Consider the following 14,368-nt stretch of genomic DNA (forward strand, 5'->3'; position numbering starts at 1 on the left):
CACACGCACACACACACTGTCACGACTTCCACCGAAGGTAGTTCCTCTCCCTGTTGAGGCGGTGCTCGGCGGTCGGCGTCGCCGGCTTACTAGCCATCACCGATCCATTTTTCTTTTTCCATTTGTTTTGTCTTTGGTTCATTCACACCTGGTTTTCATTTGCTTTAATTCCTGTGTGTATATTTCCTGTTTCCCCATTTAGGTTTGTGCGGATTATTTTCATGTTGCTTGTTGAGGCTTTCCTCAGTTTATTCACGTGTGTTTATTATAGTAAGGAGCGTTGTTTTTTTCTACTTTCGTGAGTAACTGTGAGTTCCCATTGCCTTGGGCTTTTTTTGGGTGATTGTACCTGTACCGTTTTTGGGTTTGCCTATTAAAAAACGCTACATTGACATTTCTGCTCTCCTGCGCTTGACTCCTTACCCACCTTCAGAACAAAATCGCAACACACACGCACACACACGCACGCACGCACGCACACACACACGCACACACACACAGACACTCGTTAGAGAGATACTCTCAGAGATACTCTCAATGATCGGCTATGAAAAGCCAACTGACATTTACTCCTGAGGTGCTGACCTGTTGCACCCTCGACAACCACTGTGATTATTATTATTTGACCATGCTGGTCATTTATGAACATTTGAACATCTTGACCATGTTCTGTTATAATCTCCACCCGGCCACCCCTCATAGCCTGGTTCCTCTCTAGGTTTTTTCCTAGGTTTTGGCCTTTCTAGGGAGTTTTTCCTAGCCACCGTGCTTCTACACCTGCATTGCTTGCTGTATGGGGTTTTAGGCTGGGTTTCTGTACAGCACTTTTAGATATCAGCTGATGTAAGAAGGGCTTTATAAATACATTTGATTTGATTTTGATTTGACTCCTTTTCTTCCATTTTGTTCTTCGTTCCTCACTCAAATCCAGTGGACTTGAATATGTTTTCTTCAGGGGAGAGGTAGCTGAATGCAGGCAGCAACGTGGAAGAATCTGTCCATTGGGGGCTGTGTGAGTGTGTGGATGTACACCTTGGACCCAGGGCAGGCTGCATTGGGAGCTAGCTGACTGCTAAATACGCCCATTGGAGGGCTGCAGGGCTGGACATGTGATTAGCATATTTCGGAGAGAGGTGCCATACATATGGTAATGTAGGGTGGGGGGAGGAGGCACTGGCAGCTGGGGTGTCACATTTGTGTCAGTTCGGAAGGGGAGGGGGGGGGGTATTGTACTACAGCACCCCTCTCCTTCACTGTCGATCTCTCTGTCTTTCTCTCGTGCTATGAGGTGAGACTGGGTATGAAGGGAGGGAAGGTGGGACTGGGTACGAAAGGTGGGGAGGGGAGGTGGGACCGGGTATGAGAGGAGGAGAGAAGATAGGAGGTGGCACTGGGTACGAGGGGAGGGAGGTGGGACTGGGTATGAGAGGTGAGAGGTGGGACTGGGTATGAGAGGAGGAGAGGTGAGAGGTGGGACTGGGTATGAGGAGAGGGGAGGTGGGACTGGGAATGAGGGGAGGGGTGGTGGGACTGGATATGAAAGGAGGGGAGGGGAGGGGAGCTGGGACTGGGTATGAGAGGAGGAGAGGTGAGAGGAGGTGGGACTGGGTATGAGGGGACTAGGTGGGACTAGGTATGAGGTGAGGGGAGGCAGGGTATGAGTGGAATGTTGATGGTACAGTTGGACCCTGGCCTCTGACCCCTGTAAGTATCAAATACTTCCTGGTTGATTGACAGCAGCATCAGGTGGGAGTCTCCAGGTTAAGAAACATGTGGGAAATGAGAGAGAGGAAGAGGGAGAGAGAGGGAATAACTGAAGTTGGGACGTCAAACATTATGGTTGAAGAAAGAGGGTACAAAAATAGGGTGAGATATATACGGTATGGAAATAAAAAGAGCAAGGTAATATGATGGATAGACAGCTGTCTTAGGCTCGCTGGTGGGTCGATGGCAGTGAGGTGACCTGGTTCTAGGGTCTTCCATGTCACTACGGGGGGTTTGGCTGAGAGCGCCGTAATCCAGCTAATCCACACACACACACACACACACACAGTTTTGTACAGCTAACCTTGTGGGGAAATACAATTCAGTCCCATTCAAAATCCTATTTTCCCTAAACCCTAAACCTAATTCTAACCCACACTCTTAATCTAACCCTAACCTTAACCCAAAAACCCAACCTTAACCCTAAACCTAGCTCCTAACCGTAAAACTAAACCTAGATCCTAACCCTATCCCTTAACGGAATTCTAACCCAAACACTAATTCTAACCTTAACCCTAAACCCCCTAGAAATAGCATTTGACCTTGTGTGGACAAACAAAATGTCCCCAGTTGGTCAACTTTTGTTTGTTTACTATTCTTGTGGGGACATCTGGACATCTAAACAGATCCACAAATAAAATAACATTTTATTTGTCACATGCAACGAATACAACAGGTGTACATTACTGCGAAATACTTACTTACAAGCCCTTAACCATTAATGCAGTTTTAAGAAAATAAGTAAAATATTTACTAAATAAACTAAAGTTAAAAAAGTAGTACAATAAAATAACAATAACACGGCTATATACAACAGGTACCCGGAATATTCAAGGGTACAGGTAATTTGAGGTAATTGAGGTAATATGTACATGTAGGTAGGGATAAAGTGACTGTGGAAAGGGCCCTGGCAACCTTTCATGTGGACGGGGGAGGAGAGACAGAAAGGCCGCCGTAGGCAGACCTGGCTCTCAAGAGAAGACAGTCTATGTGCACACTGCCAACAAAATGAGGTGGAAACTGAGCTGCACTTCCTAACCTCCTGCCAAATGTATGACACAATTAGAGACACATATTTCCTTCAGATTACACAGATCCATAAAGAATTGGAAAACAAACCCAATTTTGATAAACTTCCATATCTACTGGGTGAAATACCACAGTGTGCCATCACAGCAGCAAGATGTGTCACTTGTTGCCACAAGAAAAGGGCAAACAGTGAAGAACAAACACCATGGTAAATACAACCCATATTTATGTTTATTTATTTTCCCTTTTGTAGTTTAACTATTTGCACATAATATGACATTTGAAATGTCTTTATTTAAGTTTTTTTTTTTCACGATCGAGAGAGAGAGAACATTCTAAACAAACAACAACACGAAGAGTTACAGTGCATTCGAAAAGTATTCATACCTCTTCACTTTTTCCATGTTTTGTTACATTACAGCCTTTAAAAACCTCTTAGGGGTCCCTTACGGCTCGAATCCCATTACCGGGATCATTTAACAACATCTGGTGAAATATTCAAAAATACTACATTCGTAATATTAAACATTCATGAAGATACAAGTGTCTTACATCATTTAAAAGTTTAAATTCTTGTTAATCCAGCCGCTTTGTCAGATTTCAAAAGGACTTTACGGCGAAAGCATACCATGCGATTATCTGAGGACAACGCCCCGAATACAAAAGCATTAAAAACATTTTCCAACCAAGCAGATGCATCACGAAAGTCAGAAATAGCGATAAAATAAATCGCTTACCTTTGAAGATCTTCATCTTTTTGCAATCCCAAAGGTCCCAGTTACACAATGAATGGTCGTTTTGTTCGATAAAGTCCTTTATATCCCAAAAATGTCCGTTTATTTGGCGCGTTTGATTGAGAAATACACCTGTTCCAACTCGCCCAACATGAATCTAAAAAGTTAATTGTAAACTTTGTCCAAACATTTCAAACAACGTTTCTAATCCAACCTCAGGTACCCTAATATGTAAATAATCGATAAAATTTCAGACGGAATTAACTGTTTTCAATCCCGGAGAAAAACAATGTGGAGCGCCCAATCATTCACGCGCACCAAAGACTAGAGTCCTTCTGAGTGACACTTAGAAAGAATCCGAATACTTCTTCATTTAAAAAAAACAACAGCATCTAACAATTTCTAAAGACTGTTGACATCTAGTGGAAGCCATAGGAAGTACAATCTGGGTCCTAATAATTAGGCTTTCCCACAGAAAAGCAATGGAAAGTCCAATGACCTTCCTGGAGGGATTGTCCTCGGGGGTTCGCCTGCCAAATCAGTTCTGTTATACTCACAGACATTATTTTAGAATGTTTTCTATCCAATACTACCATGCATATGCATATCTTAGCTTCTGGGCCTGAGTAAGAGGCAGTTTACTTTGGGCACCTCAGTCACCCAAACTTCCGAATACTGCCCCCTAGCCTTAAGAAGTTTTAAACAGGTTTTTCGAAATGTTTACAAATGTATATTAAAAATGGAAATATCACATTTACATAAGTATTCAGACCCTTTACTCAGTACTTTGTTGAAGCACTTTGGCAGCGATTACAGCCTCAAGTCTTTTTGGATATGACGCTACACGTGTATTTGGGTAGTTTCTCCCATTCTTCTCTGCAGATCCTCTCAAGCTCTGTCAGGTTGGATTGGGAGCGTCGCTGCACAGCTATTTTCAGGTCTTTACAGAGATGTTTCATCGGGTCTGGCTGGTTCACTCAAGGACATTCAGAGTCCCGAAGCCACTCCTGTGTTGTCTTGGTTGTGTCCTTAGGGTTGTTGTCCTGTTGGAAGTTGAACCTTCCACCCAGTCTGAGGTCCTGAGCACTCTGAGGCCCTGCTCTGTTCATCTTTCCCTCGATCCTGACTAGTTTCCTAGTCCCTTCCACTAAAAAACATCCCCACAACATGATGCTGCCACCACCATGCTTCACGGTAGGGATGGTATTGGCCAGGTGGTGAGCGCTGCCTTGTTTCCTCTAGATGTGACGCTTGGCTTTCAGGCCAAAGAGTTCAATCTTGGTTTCATCAGACCTGAAAATCTTGTTTCTCACAGTCTGAGAGTCTTTAGGTGCCTTTTGACAAACTCCAAGTGGGCTGTCATGTGGCTTTTACTGAAGAGTGGCTTCCATCTGGCCACTCTACCATAAAGGCCTGATTGGTGTAGTGCTTCAGAGATGGTTGTCCTTCTGGAAGGTTCCCCCATCTCCACAGAGGAGCTCTGTCAGAGACCATGGTTCTTGATCACCTCCTTGACCAAGACCCTTCTCTCACGATTGCTGAGTTTGGCCGGGCGGCCAGCTCTAGGAAGAGTCTTGGTGGTTCCAAACTTCTTCCATTTAAGAATCATGGAGGCCATGGGTTTTCTTGGGGACCTTCAATACTGCAGACGATTTTTGTACCCTTCCCCAGATCTGTGCCTCGACACAATCCAGCTCTATGGACAATTCCTTTGACCTCATGGCTTTGGTTTTTGCTCTAACATGCACTGTCAACTGTGGGGCCTTATATAGATAGGTGTGTGCCTTTTCAAATCATGTCCAATCAATGTGTTTTAACACAGGTGGACTCCAATCAAGTTGTAGAAACATCTCAAGAATGATCAATGGAAAGAGGATGCACTTGAGCTCAATTTCGAGTCTCATAGCAAAGGGTCTGAAAACTTATTCAACTTCTTTGCGCTGCAAGCCCGAAGCCGGGCACAATATGACAACAGCCACTTCAAGTGCAGGGCGCGAAATTCAAAATATATTTTTTAGAAATATTTAACTTTCACACATTAACAAGTCCAATACAGCAAATGAAAGATAAACATCTTGTGAATCCAGCCAACATGTCCGATTTTTTTAATGTTTTACAGCGAAAACACCACAAGTATTTATGTTAGCTCACCACCAAATACAAAAAAGGACAGACATTTTTCACAGCACAGGTAGCATGCACAAAACCAACCTAACTAACCAAGAACCAACCAAACTAACCAAGAAACAACTTCATCAGACGACAGATTTATAACATGTTATACAATAAATCTATGTTTTGTTCGAAAAATGTGCATATTTGAGGTATAAATCAGTTTTACATTGCAGCTACCATCACAGCTACCGTCACAAATAGCACCGAAGCAGCCAGAGTAATTACAGACACCAACGTGAAATACCTAAATACTCATCATAAAACATTTCTGAAAAATACATGGTGTACAGCAAATGAAAGACAAGCATCTTGTGAATCCAGCCAATTTTTCAGATTTCTTAAGTGTTTTACAGCGAAAACACAATATAGCATTATATTAGCTTACCACAATAGCCAGAAACACAAGCCATTTACCAGCAGCAAAAGTTAGCGATCGTAACAAACCAGCAAAATATATATAATTTTTGACTAACCTTCATAAGCTTCATCAGATGACAGTCCTATAACATCAGGTTATACATACACTTATGTTTTGTTCGAAAATGTGCATATTTAGAGCTGAAATCAGTGGTTATACATTGTGCTAACGTAGCATCTTTTTCCCAGAATGTCCAGATATTTTTATGACACTCACCTATTCTGACCAAATAACTATTCATAAACGTTACTAAAAAATGCATGTTGTATAGGAAATGATAGATACACTAGTTCTTAATGCAATCGCTGTGTTAGAATTCTAAAAATAACTTCATTACAACATCCAGCTTACGTTATAGCGAGAGAGTGCCCAAAATCTGGGCGCAAACTAATAGTACACATGTTCGACAGATATATGAAATAGCATCATAAAATGGGTCCTACTTTTGATGATCTTCCATCAGAATGTTGTACAAGGGGTCCTTTGTCGGGAACAATCGTTGTTTGGTTTTAGAATGTCCTCTTCTCCAGTCAATTAGCACAGAAAGCTAGCAAAGTGGCGCGAAGCTCTCCTTCGTGAACAAACGCAGACAACGCAACACGCCTAACGTCCCGAAAAAATTTCAATAATCTAATAAAACTATATTGAAAAAACATACTTTACGATGATATTGTCACATTTATCAAATAAAATCAAAGCCAGAGATATTAGTCGTCTATAACGACAGCTTTTCAGAAGGCAATACCCGGTCCCCTCTCGCGCGTTCCAGAAAACAGGAAATTGGTGTCACGTCATGCCAAGAGCTTTTATTCGACCTCAGATCAAGTTATACACTCCATTTCTTCTCTCACTGCCTGTTGACATCTAGTGGAAGGCGTATGAAGTGCATGTATACTAATACATATCAAGCACATAGGCAGGCCCTAGAACAGAGCATCGATTTCAGATTTTCCACTTCCTGTCAGGAAGTTTGCTGCAAAATGAGTTCTGTTTTACTCACAGATATAATTCAAACGGTTTTAGAAACTAGAGAGTGTTTTCTATCCAATAGTAATAATAATATGCATATTGTATGAGCAATAATTGAGTACGAGGCCGTTTGAAATGGGCACCTTTTATCCAGGCTACTCAATACTGCCCCTGCAGCCCAAAGAGGTTAAATAAGGTATTTCTGTTTTTAATTCTAATAAATTTGCAAACATTTCTAAAAAACAGTTTTCACTTTGTCATTATGGGGTATTGTGTATAGATTGTTGAGAAAAATAAATAATTGAATCAATTTTAGAATAAGGCTGTAATGTAACAAAATGTGAAAAAAAAGTAATGGTGTCTGAATACTTACCGAATGCACTGTATCAATACAAAACTGAGATGTATGGATAAACCACTCATCCAATCTTTTTGGCTCTATAACAAAGAAGAAACAGAAAAACATATACGTGATCAAATACAATACTTAGAATCAACTATTGAAGACTACCAGAACCCACCGGATTTTCAAATTACATTGAATGAACTACAGGACAAAGTACAAACCCTCCAACCTAAAAAGGACTCTTGTGTTGATGGTATCCTCAATGAAATAATAAAATATACAGACCATAAATTCCAGCTCTGGCATCTTCCCCAATATTTAGAACCAAGGACTGATCACCCCAATCCACAAAAGTGGAGTCAAATTTGACCTCAACAACTACTGTGAGATATGTGTCAACTGCAACCTTGGGAAAATTCTCTGCATTATCATTAACAGCAGACTCGTACATTTCTTCAGTGAAAACAAAGTACTGAGCATATGTCAAATTGGCTTTTTACCAGATTACTGCACCACAGACCACGTATTCACCCTGCACAACCTAATTGACAAACAAACCAACCAAAACAAAGGCAAAATCTTCTCATGCTTTGTTGATTTCAAAAAAGCTTTTGACTCAATTTGGCACGAAGTTCTGCTATACAAATTAATGGAAAGCAGATTATAAAATCCATGTACACAAACAACAAGTGTGCGGTTACAATTGGCAACAATACACACACGTTTCTTTCCAGAGTGCCATGGTGTGAGACAGGGATGCAGCTTGAGCCCCACCCTCTTCAACAAATATATCATCGAATTGGCGAGGTCACTAGAACAGTCTGCAGCACCTGGCCTCACCCTACTAGAATCTGAAGTCAAATGTCTACTGTTTGCTGATTATCTGGTTCTTCTGTCCCCAACCAATAAGGGCCTACAGCAGCACCGAGATCTTCTGCACAGATTCTGTCAGACCTGGGCCCTAACAGTCAATCTCAGTAAGACAAAAATAATAGTGTTCCAAAAAGGTCCAGTTGCCAGGGCCACAAATACAAATTCCATCTAGACACCGTTGCCCTAGAGCACACAAAAAAACGATACATACCTCAACCCAAACATCAGCTCCACAGGTAACTTCCACAAAGCTGTGAACGTTCTGAGACAAGTCCGAAGTCCCGTCTACGCCATCAAAAAGAACATAAAATTCGACATCCCAATTAGGATCTGGTTAAAAATACTGGAATCGGTTATAGAACCAATTGCCTTTTATGGTTGTGAGGTCTCGGGTCTGCTCATAAACAAATCATTCACAAAATGGGACAAACACCAAATTGAGACTCTGCATGCAGATTTATGGAAAAATATCCCCTGTGTACAACGTAAAACACCAAATAATGCATGCAGAGCAAAATGATCCAAATCCAGAAAAGAGACTTAAATTCTCCAACCACTTAACAGGAAGTGATTCCCGAACCTTCCATAACAAAGCCATCACCTACAGAGAGATGAACCTGGAGAAGAGTCCCGTTAGCAAGCGGGTCTTGGGGCTCTGTTTACAAACACAAACAGACCCCACAGAACCCCAGGACAACAACACAATTAGACCTAACCAAATCATGAGAAAACAAACATATAATTATTGGAAAGAATTAAGAAAGAAACATTGCAAACTAGAATGCTATTTGGCCATAAACAGAGAGTACACAGTGGCAGAATTCTTGACCACTGTGACTGACCCAAAATGAAGGAAAGCCTTGAGAGAGGCTGCCGTAGGCAGACCTGGCAATCAAGAGAAGACAGGCTATGTGCACACTGCCCACAAAATGAGGTGGATACTAGAGCTGCACTTCCTAACCTCCTGCCAAATGTATGACAATATTAGAGACACATATTTCCCTCAGATAACACAGACCACCAAATAATTGTTATAAACTCCCATATCTTTTGGGTGAAATACGAAATGTCTGTTTTCAATTCAAATTTTGTGAGTGTAATGTTACTGTTACTGTTTATTTTACTTTTGTTTATTATCTATTTCACTTGCTTTGGCAATGTTAACATACATTCCCTGTGCCAATAAAGCCCTTTGATTTGGAGAGAGAGAGAGAGAGAGAGAGAGAGAGCGAGAGAGAGCGAGAGAGAGCAAGAGCGAGAGAGAGAGAAGACCTCTGAGCTACGAGGGGGAGGTTGGGTGGGGTGTGATGTCAGCTCCTTAGAATCCCCTTCTCCCCCCTTTTCCCCGGTCTCTCCTCTTCTCCCCCCTTTTACCTGCTCTCTCCTCCCCCCCTTTTACCTGCTCTCTCCTCTTCTCCCCTTTTACCTGCTCTCTCCTCTTCTCCACCTTTTACCTGCTCTCTTCTCCCCCCCTTTTACCTGCTCTCTCCTCCCCCCCTTTTTACCTGCTCTCTCCTCTTCTCCCCCCTTTTACCTGCTTTCTCCTCTTCTCCCCCCTTTTACCTGCTCTCTCCTCTTCTCCCCCCTTTTACTTGCTCTCTCCTCTTCTCCCCCTTTTACCTGCTCTCTCCTCTCCCCCCTTTTACCTGCTCTCTCCTCTTCTCCCCCCTTTTACCTGCTTTCTCCTATCCCCCCCCGGTTTAAGAATAGCGGGGACTAGGGGTTAATGTTATGCAACAAACTGAATGCCCTCACTGAAGGCTCGGAACACAGTCACACACACACACACACCCTGCTCTTGTTCTGTTGGCATTGGTGGATGTGTGCTGTTTTTCTATTAAGAAGTGATGGGGTAAGCGTGAACTGCAGCATGGCTGTCTTGGAGATGACAGGAGACTGACTGACTGGGGAACCTTATGTTGTGGAAGATACTGACTCACTGACTGGGGAACCTTATGTTGTGGAAGATATTGACTCACTGACTGGGGAACCCTATGTTGTGGAAGAGATTGACTCACTGACTGGGGAACCTTATGTTGTGGAAGAGATTGACTCACTGACTGGGGAACCTTATGTTGTGGAAGAGATTGACTCACTGACTGGGGAACCCTATGTTGTGGAAGATACTGACTCACTGACTGGGGAACCCTATGTTGTGGAAGAGATTGACTGACTGCCTGGGGAACCCTATGTTGTGGAAGATACTGACTCACTGACTGGGGAACCCTATGTTGTGGAAGATACTGACTCACTGACTCGGGAACCCTATGTTGTGGAGGAGACTGACTCACTGACTGGGGAACCCTATGTTGTGGAAGAGATTGACTCACTGACTGGGGAACCCTATGTTGTGGAAGATACTGACTCACTGACTGGGGAACCCTATGTTGTGGAAGAGATTGACTCACTGACTGGGGAACCCTATGTTGTGGAAGAGATTGACTCACTGACTGGGGAACCCTATGTTGTGGAAGATACTGACTCACTGACTGTGGGAACCCTATGTTGTGGAAGAGATTGACTCACTGACTGGGGAACCCTATGTTGTGGAGGAGACTGACTCACTGACTGGGGAACCCTATGTTGTGGAAGAGATTGACTCACTCACTGGGGAACCCTATGTTGTGGAAGATACTGACTCACTGACTGGGGAACCCTATGTTGTTGAAGAGATTGATTCACTGACTGGGGAACCCTATGTTGTGGAAGAGATTGACTCACTGACTGGGGAGCCCTATGTTGTGGAAGAGATTGACTCACTGACTGGGGAACCCTATGTTGTGGAAGAGATTGACTCACTGACTGGGGAACCCTATGTTGTGGAGGAGACTGACTCACTGACTGGGGAACCCTATGTTGTGGAAGAGATTGACTCACTCACTGTGGAACCCTATGTTGCGGAAGATACTGACTCACTGACTGGGGAACCCTATGTTGTTGAAGAGATTGATTCACTGACTGGGGAACCCTATGTTGTGGAAGAGATTGACTCACTGACTGGGGAACCCTATGTTGTTGAAGAGATTGATTCACTGACTGGGGAACCCTATGTTGTGGAGGAGACTGACTCACTGACTGATGAGGGAACCCAATGTTGTGGAGGAGACTGGCTCACTGACTGAGGGAACCCAATGCTGTGGAGGAGACTGACTGACTGAGGGAACCCAATGTTGTGGAGGAGACTGGCTCACTGACTGAGGGAACCCTATGTTGTGGAGGAGACTGGCTCACTGACTGAGGGAACCCAATACTGTGGAGGAGACTGACTGACTGAGGGAACTCTATGTTCTTGAGGAAACTGACTGACTGAGGGAACTCTATGTTCTTGAGGAGACTGACTGACTGAGGGACATCTATGTTCTTGAGGAGACTGACTGACTGTTGAGGGAACTCTATGTTCTTGAGGAGACTGACTGACTGGGGGAACCCTATATTGTGGAGGAGACTGACTGACTGACTGACTGGGGGAACCCTATGTTGTTGAGGAGACTGACTGACTGAGGGACATCTATGTTCTTGAGGAGACTGACTGACTGGCTAGGGTAACCCTGTGTTGTGGAGGAGACTGACTCACTGACTGGGGAACCCAATGTTGCGGAGGAGACTGACTCACTGACTGAGGGAACCCAATGTTGCGCAGGAGACTGACTGACTGGCTAGGGGAACCCTGTGTTGTGGAGGAGCCTGACTCACTGACTGGGGAACTCTATGTTGTGGAAGGGATTGACTCACTGATTGGGGGAACCCTATGTTGTTGAGGAGACGACTTACTGATGAGGGAACCCAATGTTGTGAAGGAGACTGGTTCACTGACTGAGGGAACCCTATGTTGTGAAGGAGACTGACTGACTGATGAGGGAACCCAATGTTGTGGAGGAGACTGGCTCACTGACTGAGGGAACCCAATGCTGTGGAGGAGACTGACTGACTGAGGGAACTCTATGTTCTTGAGGAAACTGACTGACTGAGGGAACTCTATGTTCTTGAGGAGACTGACTGACTGAGGGACATCTATGTTCTTGAGGAGACTGACTGACTGACTGGGGGAACCTTATGTTGTGGAGGAGACTGACTGACTGGGGGAACCCTATGTTGTTGAAGAGACTGACTTACTGACTGTGGGAACCCTATGTTGTGGAGGAGACTGACTGACTGGCTAGGGGAACCCTGTGTCGTGGAGGAGACTGACTGACTGGCTAGGGGACCCTATGTTGTGACTATACTCTAGTCTAGTCAACACACCACACCACTGCACAGTACACCACAGCACAGAACACCACAGCCCAGTATAGAACAGCACAGAACAGCACAGTACAGAGCAGCACAGAACAGCACAGCAGAGAACAGCACAGCACAGTACAGAACAGCACATAACAGCACAGAATAGCACAGCACAGTACAGAACAGCACATAACTGCACAGAACAACACAGCACAGTACAGAACAGCACAGAATAACACAGCAGAGAACAGTACAGCACAGCACAGTATAGAACAGGACTGCACAGAACAGCACAGTACAGCACACCACAGTACAGAACAGCACAGAACAGGTCAGGAGGTCAGAGAGGACCTGGCCCTCAGAGGACCTGGCCCTGTGTTGGAGGTCAGAGAGGACCTGGCCCTGTGTTGGATGCCAGAGAGGACCTGCCCCCCAGAGAACCTGGCCCTGTGTTGGAGGTCAGAGAGGACCTGGCCCTCAGAGGACCTGGCCCTGTGTTGGAGGTCAGAGAGGACCTGGTCCTGTGTTGGAGGTCAGAGAGGACCTGGCCCTGTATTGGAGGTCAGAGAGGACCTGGCCCTGTATTGGAGGTCAGAGAGGACCTGGCCCTCAGAGGACCTGGCCCTGTGTTGGAGGTCAGAGAGGACCTGGCCCTCAGAGCACCTGGCCCTGTGTTGGAGGTCAGAGAGGACCTGGCCCTGTGTTGGAGGTCAGAGAGGACCTGGCCCTCAGAGCACCTGGCCCTGTGTTGGAGGTCAGAGAGGACCTGGCCCTGTGTTGGAGGTCAGAACCGTTTGTAGAAAGGAGACACCTTGGGGATATGCGAAGCTGTAAGCAACAACGTGTGAATACGTGTCATTATAGAACACAGTTACACAGTTACACACACACACACACACACACACACACACACACACACACACACACACACACACACACACACACACACACACACACACACACACACACACACACATACACACACTTTTTTGTTCCAACTGGGGTGTTAATTTCACCCTGAGGCTCGGCGAGTGCTGACCCCAAAACTTTGCAACCCTGTGAAGTGTGGAATTCGCCAAACCTGAGGTCTTAATGTGCTGTGTCCTGTAGATAGAAAGAGGCAGAGAGAGAGGGGGGGGTGAGAGAGAGTGTGTGCGTATTTGTTTCTGTCTCTCTGCATTCCTCTTCTCTGTCCTACCCCCAAGTCATCTTTGTAATCTCCAGAACTTTGGGTGGCATTCTGGGTTTGGAATGTGTTCAGAACATCGGACTGTGTTTCCTCTGCACCATTTTGATTGGTCAGTTTGTTGATATCCTTTCGGTGACTCCTTGCAGACTCAAGAGCCCCTTGACTCCTTATAACTGTGTCATAATTCAAGTATAGGTTAACAAGAATTGCACTTACTCATTGTTATGCTGCACGTAGGGCTAGGGTTACTGCTGGAAGTACAGTTTAACACACACACACACACACACACACACACACACACACACACACACACACACACACACACACACACACACACACACACACACACACACACACACACACACGTACACACACACACACACACACACACACACACACACACACACACACACACACACACACACACACACACACACACACACACACACACACACACACACACACACACACACACACACACACACACACACACACGAGTTGTAGGTAAATTAGTTATTTGAGTTGCAGGTAGATCAGTTCCATGAGTTGCAGGTAGATCAGTTATATGAGTTGTAGGTTGGTCAGTTATATGAGTTATTGGTAGATCAGTTCTATGAGTTGTAGGTAGATCAGTTCTATGAGTTGTAGGT

The 14,368-nt window shown here is 44.5% G+C and overlaps 1 protein-coding gene across 2 annotated transcripts in view; it reads left to right on the top strand.

Annotated features, from left to right (window-relative positions):
• Positions 1-14,368, top strand: part of LOC129826590 (protein patched homolog 1-like) — a 164,034-nt gene that overhangs the window by 24,511 nt on the left and 125,155 nt on the right. The window lies entirely within an intron of this gene.

This window comes from Salvelinus fontinalis, chromosome 28 (genome assembly GCF_029448725.1).
Source record: "Salvelinus fontinalis isolate EN_2023a chromosome 28, ASM2944872v1, whole genome shotgun sequence".
In the NCBI taxonomy this organism is placed as follows: Eukaryota; Metazoa; Chordata; class Actinopteri; order Salmoniformes; family Salmonidae; genus Salvelinus; species Salvelinus fontinalis.